This window comes from Triticum aestivum, chromosome 4D, assembly GCF_018294505.1.
Source record: "Triticum aestivum cultivar Chinese Spring chromosome 4D, IWGSC CS RefSeq v2.1, whole genome shotgun sequence".
In the NCBI taxonomy this organism is placed as follows: Eukaryota; Viridiplantae; Streptophyta; class Magnoliopsida; order Poales; family Poaceae; genus Triticum; species Triticum aestivum.
The window spans coordinates 336,584,576-336,609,159 of NC_057805.1; positions in this window are offsets into that span (position 1 = coordinate 336,584,576).

The window sequence follows — 24,584 nt, forward strand, 5'->3', positions numbered from 1 at the left end:
AGTTGAGGCCGGCACCGCCGTCGATGAGGGTCTTGGTGATGGCCACGTTGCAGATGGTAGGCGTGCAGAGCATTGGGAGCATGCTAGAGCCGGCGGTGGAGCCGGGGTGGTCTTCTGAGTCGAAGGTGAGGTCGGCCTCCGGCACAGCCCAACCCGACGGAGCCCCTAGGCGCTTGGAGGCTGCCCCAATCTGACGGAAGAAAGGCTTGACATGGCGATCTGAAGGCGGAGCAGCGCCGCGACTGCGTGGTGCGCCGGCGCCGCGTAGCGCGTATTGAAGAGGTTGCGGAGTTCCTCCCAGGACGCCACCGTGGACCCCGGGAGGTTGAGCAGCCAGGCGCGCGGCTCGCCGGCGAGGGCCATGGGGAACCAGTTGGCCATGATCTTGCCGTCGCCTCCGGCTTCGAGGACGGCCTCCTTGTACGCCTGCACGAACGGCGCCGGGTCTGCCGCGCCGTCGTAACGCGGCGGCATCTCCGGCTTGAACTTGGTTGGCCACTGCACGCGCCGCAGGGCGGGGGCCAAGGCTCGGTACCCATACTCCCTGCTGCTGGTGTCGGCCGCAGAGGTGGGTGGCAGGGCACCTGCCATGGGAGCAAAGCGCGGCGGCATGAGGCGCAGGTTGGTGGAGAGGAGCTCCAGCGCACCCCTACCTGGCGCGCCAAAATGTCGGATGTGGGGTTCCGGCAAACCCTTAAGGTTCGAACACTAGGGTGCGCGCGAAGTCTTTCTCTCCTACCGATCTACGCTCTAGCTTGCTAAGATCTCGCGGACGAACTCGATGAACTCGTGACACAGAAAGACACGAGGTTTATACTGGTTCGGGCCACCGTCGTGGTGTAATACCTTACTCCAGCGTGGTGGTGGTGGATTGCCTCTTGGGCTGATGATGAACAGTACAAGGGAAGAACAGCCTCCTGAGGTTGAGGTGTTCTTGTGGCTAGGCTCTCGATCGGGTTGGATCAAGCTAAGATGAGATGCCTCTACTATGGTGGCTAGCTCTACTTATATAGGCCCTGGTCCTCTTCCCAAATATCGAGAGGGAAGGGAGCCACAACGGCGGGCAAATTTGAAGGGGGACAGCTAGTACAAGCTATCCTGACAAAAGCGGTCTAAGCCTGCGAAAAGCTCTGGGGTGACACCGTCTTGGGCTCCACGATGACCTCCGCCTTGCCGTCCTCCTGGTCTTGGTCTCATTGCACCAATATGGCAACCTTTGCCTGATGCCTCGTTACTCCTCGCCTGTGTTGGCCTCCTTAGCACCAAAGAGGAAATAAGGACGCTGCGCGCGCTGGCGCCCGCCTGGTGCCGTTCGTCATGGCTCACGTCACGAGAGCCTCGTGAGGTTTGCCTCGCCTTGATATCTCCGCTCCTCGTGAGCCCGCCTGGCTAGGCCACTCCAGAGGAGGTCTTGCACCATCCGCCTCGCGAGGCTTGGACCCTCGCGAGGGTCTTGGATGCCTTGTTGATGAAGATGGGCCGTACGGCCTGCTAGCTTGGCCACGCTGCGGGCCGCAGGCAGGCAAGTCTGGGGACCCCCGTTCCCAGAACGCCGACAAGTTCCGTGCCTTCGCTCCCGCGCCTTCGACCTGCAGTGCTGCTAGTCCTGCATCCCCGGTCGGTGGTACAGGTGAAGGCGACGCCACCAAGGAAGGAGCGCCTCTTGCGGGTGCCGGCGGTGTCCAGGGATGACTTGCTTGCGGCTCCTTTCCTGTTTAAACTCCTGCAATATGTACCGTGCCTCGTGGCGGTGTTTAAACTTGCATTTGATACTCGGAGAACAATATGTCCTGTAATATTTGCTTGAGATTTTGCGATTTTCTTCCTATTTGCTTTTCGTTCTACGTCGGCAGGGCCCGGCCCCGCGCATACCTCAGCCGTCGTTGGGTCGTCCGGAGACCAGGACGAGACCAAGGAGTGAGGGGCTACGTGACCAGTTAGGCTCCTGAGTCGCGATGCTCAGGAGTCCCCCTTGACACGCAAACAGCTTATAAGAAGGAGACGCAAGAATAGGTCTAGTGTTCTACGTCTGCAGGGCCCGGCCGCGCGCATACCTCAGCTGTCGTTGGGTCATCCGGAGGCTAGGACGAGACCAAGGAGTGAGGGGCTACGTGACCAGTTAGGCTCCTGAGTCGCGATGCTCAGGAGTCCCCCTTGACGCTCAAACGACCTTCATACCTTTGTCCTCGGCGAGGCTCGTCTCGGGAGGGCACGCGACGACTAGGTCCGGGGGACCTGGCTGGGTGGCGTACGCTTGGGCCTGACCCGAGCGCAACCCCCGTGTCTAGCCCCCTCGTGCGACTCTCCCGAGGGGAAGTGTTGCGATGAGGCCGGACACTGAGCTCAAGGGCTCCCTGAGGTTGATAAGGCCGTGAGGCCTCCCTCAGTTGTTTATCACCAGCGCGGAGCATAGCGCTTCCGCACTTGCACGGGCATAGCCGCTCCTCGGCAGTGTCGACGGCCAGCGCGGAGCATGGTGCTTCCAGTGGTACGTGGGAAGGGACTCCCTACTGCGGAGAGCCCCCGGGGCGTGTACAGCCCCGCCATGACACGTGGCTTGCATGACAGGGCTAGACGAGGTTTGTCTGGGCACTCGTGAGCCAGCGCGGGACTCATGAGGCCCTACCTCAAGGCGGGTTGCGCCTGGTCTTGATTCTTTATAGCTGTGGTGGTCCTGCGAGATGGTTAGACAACCTGCGCCGAACGAATCTCCTGAGGTTATCACGTGAGAAGGCCAAGCACCAACGACCCCAGGAGGTCACGTGAATGGGGCTGGCCCGCCAGACAGAGCTCAGTCGTTGGATTTATCGACGCTGCAGGGACGGGCTCGAGCACAGACGCCATGCCTAGCCTTCTTATACGAAGAGCCCTGAAGAAAGACGATCAGCGCGCGGCTCCCATGGCGGGTGACAGTCAAGCAGGTGATAACCATAGATAGATTATGCATGAAAAGCAAACTAGCTCAGGTAAATGCAAGAACGATACATGCCACTGGGCCAGACCCGAGCGGCTTGGGGATGATGCAGCCCGAGGGGCGCCCCCAACAGAATAAGCTAAAGATGTAAAGGGATACATGCCATAGGGACGGACCCACGCGGCCTGGGGATGATGCAGCCCGAGGGGCGCTCCCAGCTAAATAAACTTAGAAGATGTCACCTGGTTCTGTTATCGAAGGGGTGTTGAGGCAGCTGAAGACGCATGATGAAGGGGTTGCTCCTCACGAGCCACCACGGCCCTGAGCCTCGGGAGGCTCTGAGGGTCCAGACGGTTCTTTGAGGACCGTCTCCATCTCCGTGAGGACTGCGTGGTGCCTGGCCTCCTGAGCCGCCAGGATGCTCTGCAGGTTGCGCTGGAAGGCGGACGCCACGCTTGGCAGGCCGAAGGGCATGCGAACGTAGCTGTGAGGCGGGCCCTCGCAGCGTCCCACGTGTGAAGGCCAGAAAAGCTCCTGAGATGCGGCCCTGTTGAGCCCTGGGATGTCGATGCAGACGCGCAGCCCGCCATCCTCGCCGGGATGGGGAGCCATGCCAGGTGAGCGGCGGTCGCCGCGCATGGCTCTTGCATCCTGCAGTTCCTGAGTGGTCTTGGCAATGAACTCCTGAGCCTCGGGCGCTCCTCGTCCGGTGTCCTCCTTAGGGAAACGTGATGCGAAGCACGCCTCCACGTGGTGCCCAAGCGCATCCCTCGTGATGTTGGCAAGGTCTGAGGCCCTCCAGAAGAGAGCCCCCGAGCCTTGCCCGAGGAGGGCGCCGGGCACGCCTTCCTATGCGAGGGAGGGAGGCGCCCCAGGAGCGAGCGCTGATCCTGACGTGGCTCCACTTGCGGCGCCGCTCTCCTGAGGCCCTGTGCGGAGTAGCTGCTTCTTCTTCTTGGGGACGACCTCAGGAGGGTACTGTGTTGCATTGCTTTCGGGGTCTTCGATTGATGCTGCTTGGAAGGCGTGCTCGAGGGAGCACATCGCATCTCTTTCTTCGCAGGGGACTGTGATTATCCCGCCGCTTCCTGGCATCTTGAGGACGTTGTAGCTGTGGTGCGTCACTGCCATGAACTTGGCCAGGGCCGGATACCCGAGGATGGCATTGTATGGCAGACGGATGTGGGCGACGTCGAAGTCGATGAGCTCGGTGCGGTAGATGTCGCGTTGTCCGAAGTTGACAGGGAGGCGGATCTGCCCTATCGGCGTGGTGGAGCCGTCGGTCACTCCTGAGAAGGGCTTGGTAGGCTGAAACTGATTGCAGGGCACTTGAAGGCTGTCGATCATCTCGACGGACAGGACGTTAAGCCCTGCGCCGCCATCGATGAGGGTCTTGGTGACTTGTACGTTGCTGATGATGGGTGAGCAAAGCATCGCGAGAGCGCCAGCGGTGGCCGCGCACTTAAGCTGATCTGCCGAACTGAAGGTGATGGCGCACTTGGACCACCTAAGCGAGCGTGTGGCTGACACGTCCATTTTGCATCATGCTTTTATATCGATATTTATCGCATTATGGGCTGTTATTACACGTTATGTTACAATACTTATGCCTATCCTCTCTTATTTTACAAGGTTTGAGAAAATACCAGAGGGGGGCCACACCCTGGCCACGATGGTGGGAGGCGCGCCCTACCCCCCTGGGCGCGCCCCCTGCCTCGTGGGCCCCCTGGCAGGCCTCCGGTGCCCATCTTCTGCTATATGAAGTCTTTCATCCGAGAAAAAATCATAAGAAAGCTTTCGGGAAGAAACTCCGCCGCCACGAGGCGGAACCAATCTAGGGCTCCGGCAGAGCTGTTCTGCCGGGGAAACTTCCCTCTCGGAGGGGGAAATCATCGCCATCGTCATCACCAACGATCCTCTCATCAGGAGGGGGTCAATCTCCATCAACATCTTCACCAGCACCATCTCCTCTCAAACCCTAGTTCATCTCTTGTATCCAATCTTTGTCCCAAAGCCTCAGATTGGTACCTGTAGGTTGCTAGTAGTGTTGATTACTCCTTGTAGTTGATGCTAGTTGGTTTATTTGGTGGAAGATCATATGTTCAGATCCATTATGCATATTAATACCCCTCTTATTATGAACATGAATATGATTTGTGAGTAGTTACGTTTGTTCCTGAGGACATGGGAGAAGTCTTGCTATTAGTAGTCATGTGAATTTGGTATTCGTTCGATATTTTGATGAGATGTATGTTGTCTCTCCTCTAGTGGTGTTATGTGAACGTCGACTACATGACACTTCACCATTATTTGGGCCTAGAGGAAGGCATTGGGAAGTAATAAGTAGATGATGGGTTGCTAGAGTGACAGAAGCTTAAACCCTAGTTTATGAGTTGCTTCGTAAGGGGCTGATTTGGATCCGTATGTTTCATGCTATGGTTAGGTTTACCTTAATACTTCATTTGTAGTTGCCGATGCTTGCAATAGGGGTTAATCATAAGTGGGATGCTTGTCCAAGTAAGGGCAGCACCCAAGCACCGGTCCACCCACATGCCAAATTATCAAAGTAACGAACGCGAATCATATGAGCATGATGAAAACTAGCTTGACGATAATTCCCATGTGTCCTCGGGAGCGCTTTTCTCTATATAAGAGTTTGTCCAGGCTTGTCCTTTGCTACAAAAAGGATTGGGCCATCTTGCTGCACTTTATTTACACTTGTTACTTGTTACCCGTTACAAATTACCTTATCACAAAACTATCTGTTACCGATAATTTCAGTGCGTGCACAGAATACCTTACTGAAAACCGCCTGTCATTTCCTTTTGCTCCTCGTTGGGTTCGACACTCTTACTTATTGAAAGGACTACGATAGATCCCCTATACTTGTGGGTCATCAAGACTCTTTTCTGGTGCCGTTGCCGGGGAGTGAAGCGCCTTTGGTAGTTGGAATTTGGTAAGGAAAAATTTATATAGTGTGCTGAAATTTACTGTCACTTGTTACTATGGAAAACAATCCTTTGAGGGGTTTGTTGGGGGTATCTTCACCTTGTTCGGAACCACAATTAGCTACCCCTCAACCTACTGAACCTACTGAAAATGTTTATTTTGAAATTCCTTCGGGTATGATAGAGAAACTGCTAGCTAATCCTTTTGCAGGAGATGGAACATTACATACCGATTTACACTTGATCTATGTAGATGAAGTTTGTGGATTATTTAAGCTTGCAGGTATGCCCGATGATGTTATCAAGAAGAAGGTCTTCCCTTTATCTTTCAAGGGTGAGGCATTTACGTGGTAGAGGCTATGTGATGATATGGGATCATGGGACTACAAATGATTGAAATTGGAATTTCATCAGAAGTTTTATCCTATGCATCTTGTTCATCGTGATCGTAATTATATATATAATTTTTGGCCTCGCGAAGGAGAAATCATCGCTCAAGCTTGGGGGAGGCTTAAGTCAATGTTATATTCATTCCCCAATCATGAGCTCTCAAGAGAGATGATTATTCAAAAAAATTATGCTCGGCTTTCTCTCAATAATCGCTCCATGCTCGATACTTCTTGTACTGGCTCTTTTATGATGAAGACTATTGAATTCAAATGTGATTTATTGGAAAGAATTAAACGCAACTCTGAAGATTGGGATCTCAACGAAGGTAAAGAGTCAGGTATAACACCTAAGTTTGATTGTGTTAAATCTTTTATGGATACCGATGCTTTCCGTGAATTTAGCACTAAATATGGACTTGACTCTGAGATAGTAGCTTCTTTCTGTGATTCCTTTGCTACTCATGTTGATCTCCCTAAGGAGAAGTGGTTTAAATATAATCCTCCCATTGAAGTAAAAGTAGTTGCACCTATTAAAGTTGAAGAAAAGACTATCACTTATAATGATCCTATTGTTCCTACTGCTTATGTTGAGAAGCCACCTTTCCCTGTTAGAATAAAGGATCATGCTAAAGCTTCAACTGTAGTCAACAAAAGTAATATTAGGACACACAAACCCCCTGAGCAAGTTAAAGTTGAACCTAATATTGCTATGGTTAAAGATCTCTTGGCTGATAATATTGATGGGAATTTTATTTATCTCTGTGAGGAAACTGCTAGAATCGCTAAACCTGATCCTAAAGATAAACATAGACCTGTTGTAGGCATGCCTGTTATTTCTGTTAAAATAGGAGATCATTGTTATCATGGCTTGTGTGATATGGGTGCTAGTGCTAGTGCAATACCTCATTCTTTATACGAAGAAATTATGCATGATATTGCACCTGCTGAGATAGAAGATATAGATGTTACAATTAAATTTGCTAATAGAGATACTATTTCACCGACTGGGATTGTTAGAGATGTTGAATTCTTGTGTGGGAAGGTTAAATATCCTGCTGATTTTCTTGTTCTTGGTTCCCCACAAGATAGCTTTTGTCCCATTATATTTGGTAGACCCTTCTTGAACACTGTTAATGCTAGGATAGACTACGAAAAGGATATTGCTACTATTGGTTTGGGTGATATGTCTCATGAGTTTAATTTTGCTAAATTTCGTAGACAACCCCGTGATGAGGAATTGCCTAGTAAAGATGAAATTATTGGTCTTGCTTCTATTGTCGTGCCTCCTAATGATCCTTTAGAACAATATTTGCTCGATCATGAAAATGATATGTTTATGAATGAAAGAAGGGAAATAGATGAAGTATTCTTTAAACAGGGACCTATTCTAAAACACAACTTGCCTGTTGAAATCCTAGGGGATCCTCCTCCACCTAAGGGTGATCCCGTGTTTGAGCTTAAACCATTACCTGATACTCTTAAATATGCTTATCTTGATGAAAAGAAGATATATCCTGTTATTATTAGTGCTAACCTTTCAGAGCATGAGGAAGAGAAATTATTGAAAACTCTGAAGAAGCACCGTGCTGCTATTGGATATACTTTGGATGATCTTAAGGGCATTAGTCCCACTCTATGTCAACACAAAATAAATTTGGACAAAGACGCCAAACCAGTTATTGATCACCAACGACGGCTAAATCCTAAGATGAAAGAAGTGGTAAGAAAGGAAATATTAAAGCTCCTGGAGGCAGGTATAATTTATCCCGTTGCTGATAGTCAGTGGGTAAGCCCTGTCCATTGTGTCCCTAAGAAGGGAGGTATTACTGTCATTCCTAATGATAAAGATGAATTGATTCCGCAAAGAATTATTACAGGCTATAGGATGGTAATTGATTTCCGCAAATTAAATAAAGCTACTAAAAAAGATCTTTACCCTTTGCCTTTCATTGTTCAAATGCTAGAAAGATTATCCAAACATACACATTTTTGCTTTCTAGATGGTTACTCTGGTTTCTCTCAAATACCTGTGTCAGCTTATGATCAAGAAAAGACCCCTTTTACTTGCCCTTTCGGTACCTTTGCTTATAGATGTATGCCTTTTGGTTTATGTAATGCACCTGCTACCTTTCAAAGATGCATGATGGCCATATTCTCTTACTTTTGTGAAAAGATTTGTGAGGTTTTCATGGATGATTTCTCTGTTTATGGATCCTCTTTTGATGATTGCTTGAGCAACCTTGATCGAGTTTTGCAGAGATGTGAAGAAACTAACCTTGTCTTGAACTGGGAGAAATGCCACTTTATGGTTAATGAAGGCATTGTCTTGGGGCATAAAATTTCTGAAAGAGGTATTGAAGTTGACAAAACCAAAGTTAATGCTATTGAAAAGATGCCGTGTCCCAAGGACATCAAAGGTATAAGAAGTTTCCTTGGTCATGCCGGTTTTTATAGGAGGTTCATTAAGGACTTCTCAAAAATTTCTCAGCCTCTGACTAACCTATTACAAAAAGATATACCTTTTGCCTTTGATGATGATTGTGTAGAAGCATTTGAAATACTTAAGAAAGCATTAATTTCTGCACCTATCATTCGGCCACCTGATTGGAATTTACCTTTTGAAATTATCTGTGATGCTAGTGATTATGCTGTAGGTGATGTTCTAGGGCAAAGAGTTGACAAGAAATTAAATGTTATTCAATATGCTAGTAAAACTATAGACAATGCCCAGAGAAATTATGCTACTACTGAAAAAGATTTTTTAGCGGTTATATTTGCTTGTGATAAGTTCAGACCTTATATTGTTGATTCTAAAGTAACTATTCACACTGATCATGCGGCTATTAAATATCTTATGGAAAAGAAAGATGCTAAGCCTAGACTTATTAGATGGGTTCTCTTGCTACAAGAATTTGATTTGCATATTATTGATAGAAAGGGAGCTGAGAACCCCGTTGCAGACAACTTGTCTAGATTAGAGAATGTTCTTGATGACCCACTACCTATTGATGATAGCTTTCCTGATGAACAATTAGCTGCCATAAATGCCTCTCGTACTGCTCCATGGTATGCTTATTATGCTAACTACACTGTTGCTAAATTTATACCACCTAGTTTCACATACCAGCAAATGAAAAAGTTTTTCTATGATTTAAGACATTACTTTTGGGATGACCCACACCTTTATAAAGGAGTAGATGGTGTTATTAGACGTTGTATACCTGAGCATGAACAGGAACAGATCCTACGCAAGTGTCACTCCGAAGCTTATGGAGGGCATCACGCTGGAGATAGAACTGCGCATAAGGTATTGCAATCTGGTTTTTATTGGCCTACTCTCTTCAAAGATGCCCGTAAGTTTGTCTTGTCTTGTGATGAATGTCAAAGAATTGGTAACATTAGTAGACGTCAAGAAATGCCTATGAATTATTCACTTGTTATTGAACCATTTGATGTTTGGGGCTTTGATTATATGGGACCGTTTCCTTCCTCTAATGGGTATACACATATTTTAGTTGTTGTTGATTACGTTACTAAGTGGGTAGAAGCTATTCCAACTAGTAGTGCTGATCATAACACCTCTATTAAGATGCTTAAAGAAGTTATTTTTCCGAGGTTTGGAGTCCCTAGATATTTAATGACTGATGGTGGTTCACATTTTATTCATGGTGCCTTTCGTAAAATGCTTGCTAAGTATGATATTAATCATAGAATTGCATCTCCATATCACCCCCAGTCTAGTGGTCAAGTATAATTGAGTAATAGAGAGCTCAAATTAATTTTGCAAAAGACTGTTAATAGATCTAGAAAGAATTGGTCCAAGAAACTTGATGATGCATTATGGGCCTATAGAACTGCATATAAAAATCCTATGGGTATGTCTCCGTATAAAATGGTTTATGGAAAAGCATGTCACTTACCTCTCGAACTAGAACATAAGGCATATTGGGCCATTAAAGAGCTCAATTATGATTTCAAACTTGCCGGTGAGAAGAGGCTATTTGACATTAGCTCACTTGATGAATGGAGAACCCAGGCTTATGAGAATGCCAAACTGTTTAAAGAAAAAGTTAAAAGATGGCATGACAAAAGGATACAAAAGCGTGAGTTTAATGTAGGTGATTATGTGTTGCTATTCAACTCTCGTTTAAGATTTTTTGCAGGAAAACTTCTCTCTAAATGGGAAGGTCCTTACGTTATCGAGGAGGTCTATCGTTCCGGTGCCATAAAAATCAACAACTTCGAAGGCACAAATCCGAAGGTGGTGAACGGTCAAAGAATCAAACATTATATCTCAGGTAATCCTATAAATGTTGAAACTAATGTTATTGAAACCGTAACCCCAGAGGAATAGATAAGGGACACTTTCCAGAACGTTTCAGACTCCGAAAAGGAATAGGTACGTGGTACGGTAAGTAGACCGACTCCAAAACAGTTCTAATGGCAATTTTTCTCCGTTTTGGAATATTTAAGAAAATAGGAAAATAAGAAGCAGTCCGGGAAGGACACGAGGCTTCCACGAGGATGGGAGGCGCGCCCTACCCCCTGGGCACGCCCCCTGCCTCGTGGGCACCTCGTGTGCCCTCTGGACTCCGTTTTCTTGCACAATACTTCTTTTGGTCGGTAAAAATTCATTATATAATCTCCTGAAGGTTTTGACCACTGTACCACGCAAATATCCTCTGTTTTTGTTTCGAGCTGTTTCTGTCGCAGATTAGAGCAAGCTGTCTTCTCAAGAGTCAGTCGGGGAGAGTCGGGTGTCTCATCCGACACTAGGTCCAGGAGCAAACAGCGATGCCTATCACTTTGGACCCTCAACGGAGGAAGAGATGGAAGCTGACTTGAAAAGGATAGATGCCATGGAGGAGGATCAAGAAGTTACTTCTCGTTTCCGGGCAGGATTCATGATGGGGGAACTACAGAGCTCAGCTATCCCAAACCCGGTCATCCCCTCCAATGTTAAATTTCTCTCTTATGAAAAAATGAAAAGGAGTGTTACTTGTTCTCCCGCAGCTATGCAACATCCATGGGTGCAAGGAGCTTTAACCGTCACGGGTAAGCTCCGTAAGGAAATAATGGATCTTAAGCGGCAAGTCAACAAGCTCGAGGAGGAGAATCGTATCCTGAGGGGTATCATAGCCAAGAATATCACATCACCACCCCCGAAGAAGGAGATATAATCACATGGGTATGGGCACTCCCCTTGGCAACTACCAAGCTTGGCGGAGGTGCCCCGGTATCGTATCATCATCACACTCCTATCTTTACCATTTTTCTTAGTTCGATCCTTTTGGTAATATCTTGATCTAGTAGAATAAAGTTTTAGTATGATTTAGTTTTGAGTTTTGCTTTACGATCCTTCTATGTAATCGAGTCCGTGAGCTATATATAATAAAGATTAGTGTTGAGTCAAGGGCTTGATTACCTTGTTATGGTCTTGAGGGAATAAAAGAAAAGAGAAAGAATAAAAAGAAATAAAGAGATCATATTGATCTTATGGAGAGTAATGACTTCACATAGAAAGAGTATGATGATAAAAGTTGTTGAGAGTTGACAAACATAGTTTTGGTCATCGTTGCAATTAATAGGAAGTAATAAAGAAAGAGAGGTTTCACATATAAATATACTATCTTGGACATCTTTTATGATTGTGAGCACTCATTGAAGTATGACATGCTAAAGAGTTGATGTTGGACAAGGAAGACAACGTAATGGGTTATGTTTTATTATATCCGAAATAAAGTATATTGTCATGGATCATCCAACATGTTGATCTTGCCTTTCCCTCTCATGCTAGCCAAATTCTTTGCACCAAGTAGAGATACTACTTGTGCGTCCGAATACCCTTAAAACCAGTTTTGCCATGAGTGTCCACCATATCTACCTATGGATTGAGTAAGATCCTTCAAGTAAGTTGTCATCGGTGCATGCAATAAAAATTGCTCTCTAAATATGTATGATTTATTAGTGTGGAGAAAATAAGCTTTATACGATCTTGTGATGTGGAAGAAATAAAAGCGACGGACTGCATAATAAAGGTCCATATCACAAGTGGCAATATATAGTGACGTTCTTTTGCATTAAGATTTCATGCATCCAACCATGAAAGCGCATGACAACCTCTGCTTCCTTCTTCAAAGGGCCTATCTTTTACTTTTACTTTTGCAAGAGTCACGGTGATCTTCACCTTTCCTTTTTACATTTTATCCTTTGGCAAGCACATTGTGTTGGAAAGATCCTGATATATATACCCAATTGGATATAAGTTAGTATGAGCTATTGTTGACATTACCCTTGAGGTAAAAGGTTGGGAGGCGAAACTATAAGCCCCTATCTTTCTCTGTGTCCGATTAAAACTCCGTAACCACAAGTATTGCGTGAGTGTTAGCAATTGTGAAAGACTAAATGATAGTTGAGTATGTGAACTTGCTGAAAAGCTCTTATATTGACTCTTTTCGATGTTATGATAAATTGCAATTGCTTCAGCGACTAAGATTATAGTTTGCTGGTTCTCAATGAAGTTTCTGATTCATACTTAACATTGTGAATAGATTATCACTTGAGCATAATAAATCATATGACAATATCCATACTGGTTGTCGTTATAAGAATGATCATGATGCCCTCATGTCCGTATTTTATTTTATCGACACCTATATCTCTAAACATGTGGACATATTTATCGTTATCGGCTTCCGCTTGAGGATAAGGGAGGTCTAAGCTTGGGGGAGTTGATACGTCCATTTTGCATCATGCTTTTATATCGATATTTATCGCATTATGGGCTGTTATTACACGTTATGTTACAATACTTATGCCTATTTTCTCTTATTTTACAAGGTTTACATGAAGAGGGAGAATGCCGGCAGCTGGAAGTCTGGGCTGGAAAAGGAGTAAATATTAGAGACCTATTCTGCACAGCTCCAAAAGTCCTGAAACTTCACGGAAGTCATTTTTGGAATTAATAAAAAATACTGAGCAGAGAAAATACCAGAGGGGGCCACACCCTGGCCACGAGGGTGGGAGGCGCGCCCCCTGCCTCGTGGGCCCCCTGGCAGGCCTCCGGTGCCCATCTTCTGCTATATGAAGTCTTTCGTCCGAGAAAAAATCATAAGAAAGCTTTCGGGAAGAAACTCCGCCGCCACGGGGCGGAACCAATCTAGGGCTCCGGCAGAGCTGTTCTGCCGGGGAAACTTCCCTCTGGGAGGGGGAAATCATCGCCATCGTCATCACCAACGATCCTCTCATCGGGAGGGGGTCAATCTCCATCAACATCTTCACCAGCACCATCTCCTCTCAAACCCTAGTTCATCTCTTGTATCCAATCTTTGTCCCAAAGCCTAAGATTAGTACCTGTAGGTTGCTAGTAGTGTTGATTACTCCTTGTAGTTGATGCTAGTTGGTTTATTTGGTGGAAGATCATATGTTCAGATCCATTATGCATATTAATACCCCTCTGATTATGAACATGAATATGATTTGTGAGTAGTTACGTTTGTTCCTGAGGACATGGGAGAAGTCTTGCTATTAGTAGTCATGTGAATTTGGTATTCGTTCGATATTTTGATGAGATGTATGTTGTCTCTCCTCTAGTGGTGTTATGTGAACGTCGACTACATGACACTTCACCATTATTTGGGCCTAGAGGAAGGCATTGGGAAGTAATAAGTAGATGATGGGTTGCTAGAGTGACAGAAGCTTAAACCCTAGTTTATGAGTTGCTTCGTAAGGGGCTGATTTGGATCCATATGTTTCATGCTCTGGTTAGGTTTACCTTAATACTTCTTTTGTAGTTGCGGATGCTTGCAATAGGGGTTAATCATAAGTGGGATGCTTGTCCAAGTAAGGGCAGCACCCAAGCACCGGTCCACCCACATACCAAATTATCAAAGTAACGAACGTGAATCATATGAGCGTGATGAAAACTAGCTTGACGATAATTCCCATGTGTCCTCGGGAGCGCTTTTCTCTATATAAGAGTTTGTCCAGGCTTGTCCTTTGCTACAAAAAGGATTGGGCCATCTTGCTGCACTTTATTTACACTTGTTACTTGTTACCCGTTACAAATTACCTTATCACAAAACTATCTGTTACCGATAATTTCAGTGCGTGCACAGAATACCTTACTGAAAACCGCTTGTCATTTCCTTTTGCTCCTCGTTGGGTTCGACACTCTTACTTATCGAAAGGACTACGATACCCCTATACTTGTGGGTCATCAAGACTCTTTTCTGGTGCCGTTGCCGGGGAGTGAAGCGCCTTTGGTAGTTGGAATTTGGTAAGGAAAAATTTATATAGTGTGCTGAAATTTACTGTCACTTGTTACTATGGAAAACAATCCTTTGAGGGGTTTGTTCAGGGTATCTTCACCTCATTTGGAACCACAATTAGCTACCCCTCAACCTACTGAACCTACTGAAAATGTTTACTTTGAAATTCCTTCGGGTATGATAGAGAAACTGCTAGCTAATCCTTTTGCAGGAGACGGAACATTACATACCGATTTACACTTGATCTATGTGGATGAAGTTTGTGGATTATTTAAGCTTGCAGGTATGCCCGATGATGTTATCAAGAAGAAGGTCTTCCCTTTATCTTTCAAGGGTGAGGCATTGACGTGGTAGAGGCTATGTGATGATATGGGATCATGGGACTACACACGATTGAAATTGGAATTTCATCAGAAGTTTTATCCTATGCATCTTGTTCATCGTGATCGTAATTATATATATAATTTTTGGCCTCGCGAAGGAGAAAGCATCGCTCAAGCTTGGGGGAGGCTTAAGTCAATGTTATATTCATGCCCCAATCATGAGCTCTCAAGAGAGATGATTATTCAAAAAAATTATGCTCGGCTTTCTCTCAATAATCGCTCCATGCTCGATACTTCTTGTACTGGCTCTTTTATGATGAAGACTATGGAATTCAAATGGGATTTATTGGAAAGAATTAAACGCAACTCTGAAGATTGGGATCTCGACGAAGGTAAAGAGTCAGGTATAACACCTAAGTTTGATTGTGTTAAATCTTTTATGGATACCGATGCTTTCCGTGAATTTAGCACTAAATATGGACTTGACTCTGAGATAGTAGCTTCTTTCTGTGATTCCTTTGCTACTCGCGGGTGTGAGATTGCTGAGTCCTCGTGACTCACAGATTCTACCAAAACAGTTGCAGGTGCCATTGATACCAGTGCAGGTGACACAGCCGAGCTCAAGTGGGAGCTCGATGAAGATCTTGATCGTTGTTTGTGTCTTTTCCGTATGATCAGTAGTGGTGCCCAGTTGGGACGATCAGGGATCTAGCATTTGGGGTTGTCTTCTTTTTATTTTGGTTCCGTAGTTGGACCTTTGATTGTACTCTGAATGATGTATGTTTAACTTGTTATTTGTGTGAAGTGGCGATTGAAAGCCAACTCTTTATCCCTTTCTTATTCAGTACATGGGATTGTGTGAAGATGACCCTTCTTGCGAAAAAACCTACAATGCGGTTATGCCTCTAAGTCGTGCCTCGACACGTGAGAGATATAGCCGCATCGTGGGCGTTACAAGTTGGTAATCAGAGCCATCCCCGACTTAGGAGCCCCCTGCTTGATCGAATCGCTGACGTTGTTGAGTCTAGAACAAAAATGTTTTGAGTCTTAGGATTATATATATCGGAGAGTAGGATTCTTTTTACTCCTCAGTCCCTTCATCGCTCTGGTTAGGCCTCCTGACGTAGATGTTTTGTCTTTCCTCTCCTCAAATTTCACTAAAAAAAATTACGATCACGTGGGTATCTTGGAATTGTTCCGATGGTTTTGTGACGAGAATATTGTTCTTGGTGCCTCCTAACATTTAGGGGTTGTGGCAGTGTCCCGGGGAGTTGAGCTCCGAGGTGTTGTCGTCACAATTTTATCGTTGTAGTTCTGGAATACCTGAGTTTCGCCGACATCGAAAATCTCTTTTATGCAGTTGTTGGTGAGATCACCTCGACGCCACCCAGTACTGGGGCGGGAGTTCGGGAGTATTGCCATAACTCGTATAATGGATGCTTTTCGAAGGTTGAGGTAAATGATTTCCGAAGGTTTCTTGGTTATGTGTTGAAGGATGGATACAGCTGGATCTAGATATTGTTAGTTTGGGTGAGATATATTGCGTCCCCTGTATCCCCAACACCTGATTGCATAACCAGAAAGTTTCGGGAGTTTATAAATGGGAATTCAAGTAGCTCCTAGGATATCTTTCCGACAGATGCATGATATGAGATTGGGGTTCGACGTCTAGTGGTCCGCCTATCCACGGTTGGTTTTACAGTGGTCTCGTTGTGTCTTAAAGAGTCCTTGGCTATGCTGACTCGGGGACGCTTCGTATGTCATGTGCACTGCCTTGTACATGATGGTGTTGTACGATCGAGCCCATGTGGGCCCCACCATGAAAACTTCGGACGAAATCTCTATCATATGTTTGTTCCGGCTTATTCTGCAAGCCAATCCTTTGTTTCGTTTTGAGTTGTGGTATTCGAGTTGCTTCGAAGTCAAATGTGGATTCCATACCTTTTCTGAATGGTGTTCTCATATTTCTATGGGAGTGCTAATCCTTCTTGTTCATCAAGGTTGTCTTTTCAATCCTTTCCAACCGGTGTGCTTCTCTCCAAGTAAATCCGATCATTCCAACATTCGCAAGATCAATTCTAAGCTTTTTCTCAATGGTGTTCATTTCATCCGACCCAAGTTGCCTTTGTTTTCCCGCCCTCCCACCCTTTTTTCTTAAAGGACTCAGATTTCTCAATCATGTATCCTTTTATTTGTGTGAAGTCTCTCCATTCTTGTCCGTCAATGTTCTTATCCGGTGATTCTCAGGAAGATACTAACGGAGCTTCAAGTTTATCATTCTTCATTCTTTTCTTCTCCGGTGGATTCAATTCAAGCTTTGTCGATCATATCTTTCCTTGTTTCAAATGTTTTCTCATGCCGGTGCACCTCTTAATCATCCAACTCTTGCTATTCATGTTTATCTGGAGTGCTGAAGGTATCCCAGAGGATTCATGTTTCTAATCCTTTCTAGCTATTTCGAGGTGTTACCTCATTCAAAACGTTCAAATCAACCGGTGCATTATCTCTTCCTAAGCAATCGTTCAACGGTGTGTTCTTTTTAGTGGGCCCTAACCCACAGGGGTTTTTTCAGGATCTTACCTGACTCTTCTAATTTTCCGGAGTATTCTCGAATTCATTGCAAAGTGTGACGTAAGAATGAATTCTCATCAGTCATATTCCTTCTCCAAGATCGCTTTCAAAACATTTTCATCATTGGTTCATCGTTTCTATTATCCATTGTTCCGGAGTGCCTCAACAATTCAGGTGGTGTTTCTCGTCGTCATTCTCAGCTTTTGAAGTCTGAAGAAGAGTTTTCCTCTAAATCTTTGTTCGCTCTTTTGAAGATTCATGGTTCTAGCTTCGTGCCATCCTCATAATTGTTTTGATTGTGAGAATTCTTTTCACCCATCCGGAGCAATTCAGGAGTCTTTTCAGTTTGATTCTCCGGAGCCCATCATCTCAGAATTATTCATTCCAGTTTTAGCTCTCGTTCTCCAAATCTTACCGGTGCATCGTTCAAGTATTCTCTAATCAGCTCGTGATCTATTCGTTCACTTGTATCTAAATTCTCTCAAGCATCTTCGTTAATTTTCCAATTCTTCCTGGTGATGTGTTTGTTTTTTCGTTCGTTCTTTTAATCCTTACGGTGGTTCGTTCAAGAGTTCTCTTCCTTGGTTATCATATCAATTCATTCGTTCTTTCCAATCCTACCGGCGGATCGTTGGAGACTTTTCTCAAGTTTGCGCTATATCTCTCTTCAATCCTTGCAAAAGAATAAGTAGTGTGTCAAATCTGTTGCTTGTCATCAATTTAAATTGATGAAGGATACACATAACATAATTCTTATTCTTGTTTCATCCAAGTGTTTAATCCCTTCTTTTGGAGTTCATTCGTGATATCAATTTGTCGGTGCTAAGTTGTTCACCTTTTGTTTCCGGAGTTCCAATCTCTCTCAGTTAACTCGCGCGAAGCTCCATCTAAATCATTGCAAGGATTCACCTTGTGTTTTCAACTTCTCTTTCTTTCTATCATCCTTTTATTACCGGAGTTCTTCCTGGAGGCTCTACATGGTAGTTCGTCAAGGATTCTTTTCATTCTTCATTTGTTCTTCAAGTTTTTTCTTGAAGCTATGATCCGCCAAGCTATACTCAAAATTAAACAGGGTGCTTAACACATGTTTTGTCTTGAGGATTTCAAGTATTCTTCATCTTGCATTCTGAAATGCAATTCTTTCTACCGTATCTTTTGAAGTGGTGTTATATCATTCTTGACAACTTCTCGTCGTGGTTCATGATTCACATATTGTAAGAACGAGATATTTTAAATCCACCAATCTCTTCGTTGGAGTTATCTTGTGTCATTTTCAACTAAAGCCTTCCATTGGGAATGTGGCTATTTGTGTTGCTAATTAATGATCCAAGTTTCTCCTTCTCTTCTCAGTGAAAGAGTTCTCATCTCCGTGTTGCTCTCAATCCAATCAACTGTTTCCGTTAGTGGCGGGTTGTCACCTCATAATTTTGAGATGTGTTGCATAAGACCACAACAAGCTTGTTCTTTTCGTTGTTGATTTCCCAACAACTCCGTTATAACCTTCTTGGAAGGATGCTTTCCAAGCTCAATTGTGGCAGAAGTTGTCATTTTCTTCTCCATTCTTTATTCCAAGGATCTATCTTCTATTATTTATTTCTTCCGGAGGCTTTGTGATATTACTCTCTTCGACCCATCATCTCATTTTGTAAACATCATGTTCTTTTCCTTGCTTATCCATTTAGCAGGAGTGTTGTGTCCTCTGCTCAAGTTCTTTTTATCTTATCAAGTCTTGCATCTCTTTTCAACCGGAGTGCTTGCATGTACTTCTTGTCCATTGTTACCTTTTTCTTATGTCTTTCAACCTACAAGGTTCTCATAATGTTGCTTGTTCCTCGTGTCTAACGGAGTGTTTTCAATCTCGTTCATCTCCCTTGTATTCTCTCTTTCAGTTTGTTCAACCTCTCAAGGTTCGTGGTTTCACTTGTTTGTCAAAGAAGCAACTTTGTTTTACCTCTTCCCCTTCCGTTTTTCTCCGGTGCCATCCTAGATCTCGGGACGAGATCCTCTTGTAGTGGTGGAGTGTTGTAACGCCCCGAGACCGACGCTCCAGACGCCTTCCATCTTTTTCGTTATCGTTGTGTGTATTTATTTGTTTGTTGCATTCATCATCGCATCATTGGCATTGCATTTGGCACTCCGTTGCCGTCATTGTTTTAAAACTTGCATCTGCTCATAGTTGCCACTCCTCGCTTTGTCTCCGTTGATCTTTTGTCAAGCCCTCTTGTCTTCGTCAACCTCTCTCAAACCCCCTCGTGCGCGTCCGAAACCTTGCTCGAACCCGACTCGAGCAGTCATGACCGTTGGATCCGGATCATCCCCAAACATCCCTAAATCATCATCGGTTTCTTGTTGGACTCTCCTAAGCTATTTCTTCTCGACCGTTTGATTTTAATCGGAGGTTCCTAATAACCCTAACCAAAAATCCAATGCTATAAATAGCAGTCTAACCCTAGTGCTGTCCCATCGATCCATCTAATCCTCCCGCCGCCGCCACCCATGTTCCTCGGGAGCTTGTCCCATCGCCAACCAAATCCCCCTCGGGATCCATCCCTCCCCAACCATCGCTCGCCACCTACAGCCTCCAGATCCCCTCGCCCTCCACCTCGCGACCAAAGCTCCCCTACACCTCGCCGAAGATGCGGCCTCCTCTGCCTCCTCGCGCCTTCCTCACCTGCCCTGAGGCCATAGCCCTCGACCTCGCCAGCCCCGTCGCCGCCGGCGACCTCATCCACCAGGCCGTCGCCCTCATCCACCAGGCCAGGCCACCCGCTCCTTCTCCCTGTCCTCTTCTTCTTGTTGTTTCTACCCTTCACTGACCCCTTCCTCGTCTCATCTCTCTCTCTCTCAGAGAACCGCCATGGACGCCGCCCGTTCGTCGCCCCTCTACCGGATCCGGCCAGACTCCACCCCGTTCCCGCCGTCTGCTGCCCGCTCCTCGTCAGGGTTCCCTGCATGCGCCGCTTCAAGTTCCCTGCCCCGCCTCTGCTTCAGTCGAGCGTAGAGATGACGCGCCCTTTTTCCTCCTCTGCTCAAACCCATGCCTTGGGCGCCCTCCTCGTCGTCATCAACTAGGTGAGCAGCAGCTCCACCGCAACCTCGTCCGCGCCTCCCTCTATCTCTTCCCTTCTTATTTTTCCTCTCTGGTGCTCACTCGCTCAATATCTCTCTGTCTCTCTCCTTGCCTCGAGCAGGGAGACCCCGCCACCATGGATGGCTGAGCCCAGCGCCTGAGCTTCGTCCACCACCGTTGCCCGGAGCCGACGCCGGACGTCTCGATCCGCTCGTTCCGGCCGGTTCCCGCCGACCCCATCGCCATGAACCCCTGCCGTCGTCTTCTCCATTGCCATGGTCCTGCTGCTGTTTCTGTTTCTTCAGAAACGAGAGCAGCAGCGGCTCGCTCGGTTCATTCTGGCGTTGAGCGCGTCGCCAGGCCCAGCAGCCCCCCTGCCGGCCTCATCTCTCCACCGACTGGGCTGAAGCCCATGGGTGAGCGCCAAATCCAGCCCCCCTCCTCTCTGTTCAGCCCAGCAATGCATCAGATTTGGCCCGTGTAGTTTTTTTCCTAGATCTGCGAATTTAGCATTATCCAGAGTTTACTGTTTACAGAAAAGTCCTTGCACATCATGCATATAATAACTCATTAACCGTGCATCGGTTTAAAATGTTTTAAACATGTAAAATGCTTAGAATTTCATCTAGTTTCATAATATGCCACTCTCATCCATGTTTAAAATGTTTAAATTGCTGTTTGTTTAAATTTGCTCAAATGTCATGCTAAAATGTTTTAATTCATAACTAAATAACCGTAGCTCCAAATTTAATAAACTTTATAGGTAAATGGGGTGGAAAAATGCATAGATTAACATGATGCCCTTTGTTTTACTGTTTAACAACATTAAAATATGTTTTAGGGCAGAACAGTAGCTAATTCAAAATATGCATATGGGGATTTACCGGAATTGTTGTTTGTTGTTCCGGCCTCATTTAAACTTGCCTAGATAGGTAGTTTTCATATGCTTCACCCCTTGCCATGTTTAATAAGATTTAATATTGTTGGGTACATAAACGAGAGAGAACTAAATATTTGATGTGGTGTTTCGTCAATATGCAACTCGTTGCATATTGAGCTCCGCTTAATTTGTAGTATTGTTTGTGCACTCTTGCCATCCCATGCCTCATTAAACCGGACGTGCATCATACTTGATTGTGCACCATGCCATGTTTATGTGAAGGTTGTTTACTATGTTGCTTGCTTCTTTCCGGGTTGCTTCTCTCGTTAGCTGCGGTTTCGTTCCGGAGTTGTGAGGATTCGTTCGACTACGACCGTTTGTCTTCTTCATGGACTAGTTCTTCTTCCTTGCGGGATTTCAGGCAAGATGACCATACCTTCGAAATCACTTCTATCTTTGCTTGCTAGTTGTTCGCTCTATTGCTATGCCGCGCTACCTACCACTTGCCATATCATGCCTCCCATATTGTCATGTCAAGCCTCTAACCATCCTTTCCTTGCAAACCGTTGCTTGGCTAAGTTACCGCTTTTGCTCAGCCCCTCTTATAGCGTTGTTAGTTGCAGGTGAAGTTGAAGATTGCTCCATGTTGGAACATGTTCATGTTGGGATATCACAATATCTCTTATTTAATTAATGCATCTATATACTTGGTAAAGGGTGGAAGGCTCGGCCTTACGCCTGTGTTTTGTTCCACTCTTGCCGCCCTAGTTTCCGTCATATCGGTGTTATGTTCCTTGATTTTGCGTTCCTTACGCGTTGGGTGTTATGGGAACCCCTTAACAGTTCGCTTTGAATAAAACTCCTCCAGCAAGGCCCAACCTTGGTTTTACATTTTCCTAACAACCTATTACCTTTCCCTCGGGAGTAATTAACTCGAGGGTCATCTTTATTTTAACCCCCCTGGGCCAGTGCTTCTCTAAGTGTTGGTCCGAACCGAGCCGCCTGCGGGGCCTCCTCGGGGAAACTCGAGGTCTTGTTTTACTCGTAGCCTGTCTCATCTGGTGTTGCCCTGAGAACGAGATACGTGCGACTCCTATCGGGATTGTCGGCACATCGGGTGGCTTTGCTGGTCTTGTTTTACCATTGTCGAAAAGTCTTGTAACCGGGATTCCGAGCCTGATCGGGTCTTCCCGGGAGAAGGAATATCCTTCGTTGACCGTGAGAGCTTGTGATGGGCTAAGTTGGGACACCCCTGCAGAGTATAAACTTTTGAGAGCCGTGCCCGCGGTTATGTGGCAGATGGGAATTTGTTAATGTCCGGTTGTAGAGAACTTGACACTTGACTTAACTAAAATACATCAACCGCGTGTGTAGCCGTGATGGTCTCTTTTCGGCGGAGTCCGGGAAGTGAACACAGTTCTTGTGTTATGGTTGTGCGTAAGTAGTTTCAGGATCACTTCTTGATCACTTCTAGTTTCACAACCGTTGCGTTGCTTCTCTTCTCGCTCTTATTTGCATATGTTAGCCACCATATTTGCTTAGTGCTTGCTACAGCTCCACCTCATTACCCCTTTCCTACCCATAAGCTTAAATAGTCTTGATCTCGCGGGTGTGAGATTGCTGAGTCCTCGTGACTCACAGATTCTACCAAAACAGTTGCAGGTGCCGTTGACACCAGTGCAGGTGACACAACCGAGCTCAAGTGGGAGCTCGATGAAGATCTTGATCGTTGTTTGTGTCTTTTCCGTATGATCAGTAGTGGTGCCCAGTTGGGACAATCGGGGATCTAGCGTTTGGGGTTGTCTTGTTTTTATTTTGGTTCCATAGTTGGACCTTTGATTGTACTCTGAATGATGTATGTTTAACTTGTTATTTGTGTGAAGTGGCGATTGTAAGCCAACTCTTTATCCCTTTCTTATTCAGTACATGGGATTGTGTGAAGATGACCCTTCTTGCGACAAAACCTACAATGCGGTTATGCCTCTAAGTCGTGCCTCGACACGTGAGAGATATAGCCGCATCGTGGGCGTTAGAACGAGAGAGGGGGAGAACATTGTATTGAGATCCAAAAAGAGAGAGCAAGCCATCTAGCTAATAACTATGGACCCGAAGGTCTGAGGTAAAGTACTCACACTTCATCGGAGAGGCTATGGTGTTGATGTAGAAGCCCTCCGTGATCGATGCCCCCTCCGGTGGAGCTCCGGAACAGGCCCCAAGATGGGATCTTGTGGGTACAGAAGGTTGCTGTGGTGGAATTAGGTTTTTGGCTCCGTATCTGATCGTTTGGGGGTACGTAGGTATATATAGGAGGAAGGAGTACGTCGGTGGAGCAACGTGGGGCCCACGAGGGTGGAGGGCGCGCCCGGGGGGGTAGGCGCGCCCCCCTACCTCGTGGCTTCCTGGTGGCTTTCTTGACGTAGGGTCCAAGTCCTCTGGATCATGTTCGTTCTGAAAATCACGTTCTCGAAGGTTTCATTCCGTTTGGACTCCGTTTGATATTCTTTTTCTGCGAAACTCTGAAATAGGCAAAAAACAGCAATTCTGGGCTGGGCCTCCGGTTAATAGGTTAGTCCAAAAATAATATAAAAGTGAATAATAAAGCCCAATAATGTCCAAAACAGAAGATAATATAGCATGGAGCAATCAAAAATTATAGATACGTTGGAGACGTATCAAGCATCCCCAAGCTTAATTCCTGCTCGTCCTCGAGTATGTAAATGATAAAAACAGAATTTTTGATGTGGAATGCTACTTGGCATAATTTCAATGTAATTCTTCTTAATTGTGGTATGAATATTCAGATCCGAAAGATTCAAGATAAAAGTTCAATATTGACATAAAAATAATAATACTTCAAGCATACTAACTAAGCAATTATGTCCTCTCAAAATAACATGGCCAAAGAAAGTTCATCCCTTCAAAATCATATAGTTTAGTCATGCTCCATTTTCGTCACACAAGAATGCTCTCATCATGCACAACCCTGATGACAAGCCAAGCAATTGTTTCATACTTTAGTAATCTCAAACTTTTTCAACCTTCACACAATACATGAGCGTGAACCATGGATATAGCACTATGGGTGGAATAGAATATGATGATGGGGGTTATGTGGAGAAGACAAAAAAGGAGAAAGTCTCACATCAACGAGGCTAATCAATGATCTATGGAGATGCCCATCGATTGATGTTAATGCAAGGAGTAGGGATTGCCACGCAA